Genomic DNA, 7,211 nt, shown 5'->3' with positions numbered 1-7,211 from the left:
GACAAAATATTTCACTGATTTAAATGTACAGAAGCTACTTCTCTTTCTATCAGCTGATGCTTGTTTTGGCCGTATCATTTCTGAAAAGTTTCTTCTGAAGCCCACTTATGAAGTGGGCTGGTTCATGATACATTTAATATCTCTAAAATACACTACTTTGCTCTAATAATGTTCTTATTCAGAGTTGAAGTCAGAATGGAACACTGACTTACATATAAACACTCCACTGTGAATGGAGCTACAGCTTGTTGAAGGTAAAGCACTTCAGTATTTCAGCCAATAAAACCTGTTTTTTCTCTGATTCTTCTGTGTACCTAAATGAATTGACTGGGTGCTTTAAAACATCAAGTATAACACAGGAATAGCATTTGAAGGGAAGGATGTGTATGGCAACTTTATGTTACTTAGTAACGGGGACAATAACATTAAAAACGATAAGTGAAATGGGAGACGTTCCAGGAAAAATAGATAATGTCTGAGCTTGCAGCGTAAACCGTCCTTGCTGAAGGCCTGAAAAGGACAAAGAGGTCAAGACTAGAAAACAGTTCAGAACTTCTCAGGGCAATCTGGCATTTAGCTACAGTTGTTGTTGCTGTTGTTGCTGTTTTCTGGCTGAGAACTGTGGCATGACATACCTGGCACAGATATGGCATGGCATGGAGGTCCTGTCTGACAAGCCACGAGCTGTGCCTCATCTTTCCCTGATCTCACAGCCTGAGCTGCTTCATCCTCTTGCAGTGGTCTCATCGTACTCAGCAGTTCTTCCTTAGCTGGGAGATCTGTAGCAGGGATGTTACTGATGCTTGGAAAACACCATATTGACAAGTATCATCAGTCACCCTGCTCTGCTTTGTGATGTTAAGGTATCTGAAGAAGTGTGAAACAGAGTTAGCTAGCTGGGGTGCCAGAAGCAATGTATCTATGCTAATGGGCTGCTCTGTCTGGTTTAATAAATGCTTCTTCCTACCTAGTTTTAACAGTGATAGTGGCTCTGTTATTGCCCAGAATGCTATGCAACAAGCCCTGTTCTCTGTGTACAGTCACTGCAGAAGCTATCTTGCTATGCCATCACATCCAAAACACTGGATCACTTTAATTCAGTTTCTGGGTAATTTGTGATACATCACTAATTACTGCAAGGCTTTTAATGTTTGTTTACTTCAGTAAGACTTTGTTTCATTTACTCTGATTCATAACTTAATCTATGATGCAGAATCAATCATCTTTAATTGTCCCAGCTATGACAATTGCAATATGACAATTAGGAACATAGTGCTTATTTGGTGACTGTTATCACCCTCAGGCCCTTGTTTGTGGCCTGACTTTACTTTTTCTGATTTCATAAGAAGGCCCACCCTTTGGGGACTGCAGTTCAGGGTCAGTAGCTTCTGGTAAGGGTAGAGGAGGAGAGACTGAATGGCAAAGTATCCAGTGTTTTTATACGTAAGTGGAAAAAAAATGTGTCAGCAAAGTTCTTAGTCTGAAATTATTTTTAATTTTTTTTATACAGCTAGGAGTTTTGGATTCCATAAACTATTTTCAGTTCTCTTGAATGTCTCCAAACATTACACCTTCTAGAGGACAGACAAACTGTGTTGAGGAGTTGCTGTGTCAACAGTTTATGTTGCAGCTGACTCATTGCAACTCTCATGCACACATAAAAGTAAACAGAGAAAATTGTGTTGATTTGCTGAGTGCTATGCAATCCTTCATCCATCTGAAGTCATCATCCATCTGAAGTCACCTCCAATAAACACATTAAGTAACATATTATCTAATACTTCTCCAAGTCTTATCAGTAATGAATGCTGCAAGTATTTGTATATTCAGGTTGCTGCTCAACCTTGTGTGACAGACCAGAATCACATTACTCTACCATGAATGGCTTGTAAGAGACCTGGGGCAGTAAGAGATGCAGATTCAGTGCACTGGAAGAAAAGAATGCATGTGTTACTGAGCTCTATAGTGTTCAGTTCAGCTATAGGCAAGCATTTCTTTTCTGCATTGTATGAAAGACTGAAAGAAGTTTTATGGGCTGTGTAATGTAGAACGTAAACCTCTCTGGTCATAATTGTCTATGAATTCCAGTCTAGGGATCCCCAGTCTATGAATCCCAGCTAATCTGTTTTCTCCCCTCCCTTTCATGGGACCAATGGTCATAGGGAGTGGTGAGTTTCACACATACAATCACTTCTTTAATTCCTGTGACTGAAATTTAGAGAAGTGCAAAAGACCAACCCTTCCTTGTCAGTCCAACTAAAGCAGCATGAGGAATGTGTGTATCTTCAGGAATGTGGTCCCTTGCAGCAGAAGGAAGTAGGTTGGCACAGATCAGTTAAAATTAAGGGGCTAAGTGGATTTGCAGGTATTTGTACAAAACAGGGAAGGAAAGAAGGAATGGAGAGAGAGAGAGGAGAGAGAAATAGTTTAAAGAATCATTAAAAGGAGTAATGGAAAATGAAATGTTTAGAATGCCACATAATAGTCAAAAAGCAGTGAACAGAGAAGCAAACTAAAAGATTTATAAAAGATTATTTATATAATCATATTTTAAAAAGAAAGCTAACACTATATCACCAATGGTTTAAAATAATTTTCAAGTAGACACAATTACTTACTGTTCAACTTTATAGTGTGTCTTCAAACTAAGCAAGCTAGGGAGCTTTGTTACTTTGAACTGGAAACAGTACTTTAAAACAGTGAGGTGTAATGCCTCAGAATTGAATTAGCTCTTCCATATTATAGGGCTATTTAAATAATTTCTTAAGTGTCAACAAAACCTTTTTTGAATAAATAATGGAGCATATCACCACACCCATTCCAAACAATCCGTTCCAGAACAATTGTTGTCTCATTGAAATAGTTACTCCAATAAAAACCCTAAGCAATTTGATCAGGTGATTTTTTATGCAATATTAAAAACGGTCAGTCAAAGCAATGTGGATGACTTCTTTATGAATATGTGTAAGAAATAAAATAGTAATTATGAAAACTAACAACTACGAAAAAAAAAAAAAGATGATGCAGACAATTCATTGTAATTGTACAAACCATTTTTCACTCTGGAGTGGTCTAAACTGGTATAAACAGGCTCACTAGAATGCATAACATATATTGGGGGGGAGGGAGAGAAATACAGAGAGTGTGCAGCTGTTTAACGCTCAACTGCAAGGTGCACTGCACAGTTTTGGAGAGGAAATGAAGAACGTCTTTTCTCTGTGGAAACAAGTGGTGAATTTAAGAGGTCAGAATATTTTCACCCATAATGGTTTAGGACCAGGTCATCCATTTTAAGACTCTGCTCGTATAAATGAAATTACATCAGATCTCTAAAATGAGCAGGGCAGCGAGTCTGTTTCTTGTCTTTGTAAAAAATTAAAAACAAAAAAAAGCCATAGTTTCTGCAAATACTATTTGCACCCAAGGACAACTTGTAGGGTTTGGAAGAAAGGGTCTTAGAAGGCCCCAATCCCACCCCCTCCATCTCTCTGGTTTTCTTTGGGAAGAGGCTGTTCAATCAAAATACCAACCTGGCCTGCTGATGCTTGAGTCCTGAAAATATGTGAGTTGTGAAAGAAGTGTTCACAGCACAAAGCAGTCCCATCATGTGGTGCAGGAGCACTAAACAACAAGACCTATCACTTTGGTCAGAGTAAATAGCTTGTAGATGTGTCTATGAATATTAAACTCACTTCAAACAGCAGGGAGCAGGCAGCCTACTGTTTGAAATAAGAATGTGTGCTTACAAATCATCCACTATTGAGGGACTTTCCCCATCAGACTGCAAGCCAGCAGGCAATCTAATTTTTCCTTTAATGGTTCCTACAGTGTTGAACTGGCTTTCTTGTAAAATCCCATTCATTTCATCTCTGCCTGTTTTTGAAACACCACCCTAAGACCTTTTCTGACTATAAGGTGTGTGCAGAATTACAACTATGGTCATATATTTGATAATATTGTGGAACTGTGGGTTGTTTTCCTTTTTCCTTTTTCTTCTTAGTGAGGGTGTTTGTTTGTTTGTTTCATTTTTATTTTCAGGGCAATCCTATTATTTCTTTTAATATTTTCTTTATTTTAATTATATTGTTTCACACTGGCTTTAGTGCCATGCCACTGAGAAGTAAAAAAGACTACTGTGGTTTACTAATTACCATTGTTTGATATCACACCATTTTCTGAATTTTCCAGGGAAACACCATAAACAATAACATCTGGGACACTAAAGCATAGTATCTCTTCCTACCAGTACTCACAGCAACACTGCTGAAACATGCTTTACAATTATTAACAGGGAGGAGGGGGGAGGGGGGGAAGGCCAGGAATTACTTCCCATCTGACCAGTCAAATTGTGAAAAGACAGGTTTTTCAAGAAGGCGTCTTGCTATTGGAAACAACCAGAGTTGTTTCACAAAAGAAAACACATGAACTTTATCAGTAATATCTTTCTTTGTATGATTTATGGAAGTCCCTCAGTATTTTATCATAGTTATTTTAAGCTGGCTGATTTGTTTTAAGGTTCTTTTAAAGAGCTTAAATATTAAGAGGGTAGTGAGATTCATCTTTTTTTTTTTTTTTTTTTTTTTTTCTCCAAAGCTCTCTCCATCAATAGGTATATTAAAACTAAAATCTTTAAGGAAAGTAACCTAACACTTGATTATGCAAATTTCTTTCTTGGAAAACTCTGTTCTCTTTTTCAGTGATATATTTTTATATCACCATGTACTCTGTTAGCTTTCCAAGTTTATTTTTATTTTTATTATTTATTTATTTATTTTTCTTGATTACAAGCCAGCTATATGCTGTGCTAACACATCAGTATTAATCTTTTAGTTAAACATTATCTCTTACATGAGCTAGTCGCTACAAAGTGTCTGTGCAGGAGAACTATATTTCTCTGTGTGAATTTTCTAGTTAGAATGGACTCCCGCCTTAATCTTGCCATACTAATTTAAATATATATATATGCCACCAGCAACCTTTATGTTCATCATTACATGTATAGTCATACAAAGCCTGTGTTTTGAATCTGCTTGACTGTTTAAAAAAAAAAAATACAAACTTCTGTAATTAATGTCAGGCTGTTTAACATGATATAGATATTTTACAGACATTGCAAATTATTCCGCTGTGGTCTGGGTAGCAAAAAAGAATGGATTAAATTATTATGAATACAAGATATCAAATCATGACAATGAAAACAATGTCTCTACTCATGGTTACAAAACTTATGAGATCTGCTTTTTAGAGCTATGACTGAATACTATAGATAAAATCCCCAATCTATTCAGATCTGAATTTTTTGCCATTGTTTTTGATACAGCAAATATTTCACATTAGCAGTTGTACACAATGAACCTGTAGCCTATGGTCATTGTGATCATATTATTTACATGGTATCAAACAAAGAGGAGGTAGAAAGAAGTTTTGGTAAGTTGTGACAATGTTTTTCTTTATTGCTGATATTATTATATGGTCTTTCCAGGCTTTCATAGAGGAGATTCTGTAAAATAAATTGACTCCTCTTGACAAATATCAGCTTCCCCTCTCCAAACAGTATTTATCTGTACTTGCAGAACTCTCACATTTAGTAAGCATGTACGTGTAGACTGAAGAGCACAACGATTTTCTAGTAGTAAGATTCAATATCCTGTAAAGCACCCTCTCAAGGGAGAATGTAGGAGACCCATTGCTTGAGTCATTTAAAACTAAACTGGACAAAGCTATAATACACTATAGGGAACAGTTCTGAATGAGGGGGGACTGTACTAGTTGATTTAACAAATCTTTCCCATTTCTAGCTTCTATGACTTTGTAGCAACTTTAATGGAACACAAGACATGCAGAGCTTCCAAAATGGCTGAGTACCAATCCCAGAGCTGTTCATCTGGAACTACATTATATAGGTATTGTTTAAATTACATCAGAAACTAAGAGCTGTGCACAGCAGATATATTACAGGATTACGATCCACAATAGCACCCTCTACCTCAGGGTATCAGTGCTATTGTCAAAATTTCCAGATCATGTTCTTTCTCAGTTCTTCCACTAATAAAACTGCAGAACCTAACTGTCAATCTTGACTAATATATCGTTTTCTTTTGTATTTTGCTTATTTTTCCCCTAAAACTCCAAGACAGTAATTGTACAGAATTATTGAATTAATGTGAGAAATAAACACTTATAATGTAACTTTTAGCTGACTGATACATAAATACAAACCTGAACTGGTTTTGTTCTGGAGAAGCTTTATTTATCTACAGTGACAATTAACTTTTATTTTCACTTTAACACAATCAAATATAGTACCTGATCTAAAGGCTATTGTTCTCTCACCTAATTCAGTGGACTTTGGAAAAAGCGTATTGTGCAAATAAAAGCTAGACTCTCTACTTAGAATTGAACCCAAGACAGCAAACATAGGTATTGCATAGTCTTTCACATATACCCTACTCATGATATGCAACTCTTCAACACAGTGTTTGTGAGCTACTTTTGAGCAATGTATGATGAAATGTATAAAACATACTGCTTTTATGCTATGTATAGGTCTAGGGATTAAGATCAATCATATTTATTTTCTTCTAGGTCTATGCTAGAACTCAAGCCTTTATTTCCAGACTTTAACAAGTATTTTTGCCACCTGTTCCTGGCAAACATAATGCATGGTTGGCTAACCAGTAAATGTATACTATAACACAGTGTTGGTAGATAAGAGGAACCAAACCAGTTCTGGTTATGAAAGCTAAAAAGTAGGCTATACATATATACAAAGATATAAATATAAACTATATTAGAACTATGTTATGAACTATATTATGAACTATATTATATAAACTATAAACCATAACTAAACTCTATATATTGTATATATTGTGCAACTTTCATATGGTGACTTTTTTTTTTTTTTTTTTTTTCTTGAATCATGTTTACTGAGCAGTTTTGAGATGTAGACAGGTAGTCACTAGGGACTGAACAAAGATCAGCAAGCTTATTTTAGTGAGGACCTGAACTTGGCCTCAAACCTAATGCACAGTCTCAGAGGTAAAAGGTTAGTGTGTTAAATGCCCTGCTGTTTGAATAACTGAAATCAGCACAGAATGCCACCAACTTCTTTCCCTGGCTGTATATTATTTTAAACTGAAATAGCTGTGACCACTCTGAAGACAGGAGAAGTAATTTTTATTTCCTTCAGTTAGTAGGAAAATATGTTA

The 7,211-nt window shown here is 36.0% G+C and overlaps 1 protein-coding gene across 4 annotated transcripts in view; it reads right to left on the bottom strand.

The window, feature by feature from the left end:
* Window positions 1–7,017: 7,017 nt before the first annotated feature.
* ZFHX4 (zinc finger homeobox 4) overlaps window positions 7,018–7,211 on the bottom strand; it is a 152,935-nt gene continuing 152,741 nt past the window's right edge. For all 4 annotated transcript variants that reach the window (XM_035546473.2, XM_035546480.2, XM_035546475.2 and 1 more), the window contains exon 10: window positions 7,018–7,211. This exon is cut by the window's right edge and continues 5,284 nt beyond it. The gene's annotated coding sequence lies outside the window, so the exon portion shown is untranslated.

This window comes from Cygnus atratus, chromosome 2 (genome assembly GCF_013377495.2).
Source record: "Cygnus atratus isolate AKBS03 ecotype Queensland, Australia chromosome 2, CAtr_DNAZoo_HiC_assembly, whole genome shotgun sequence".
In the NCBI taxonomy this organism is placed as follows: Eukaryota; Metazoa; Chordata; class Aves; order Anseriformes; family Anatidae; genus Cygnus; species Cygnus atratus.
This window is presented reverse-complemented; position numbering and strand designations above follow the sequence as displayed.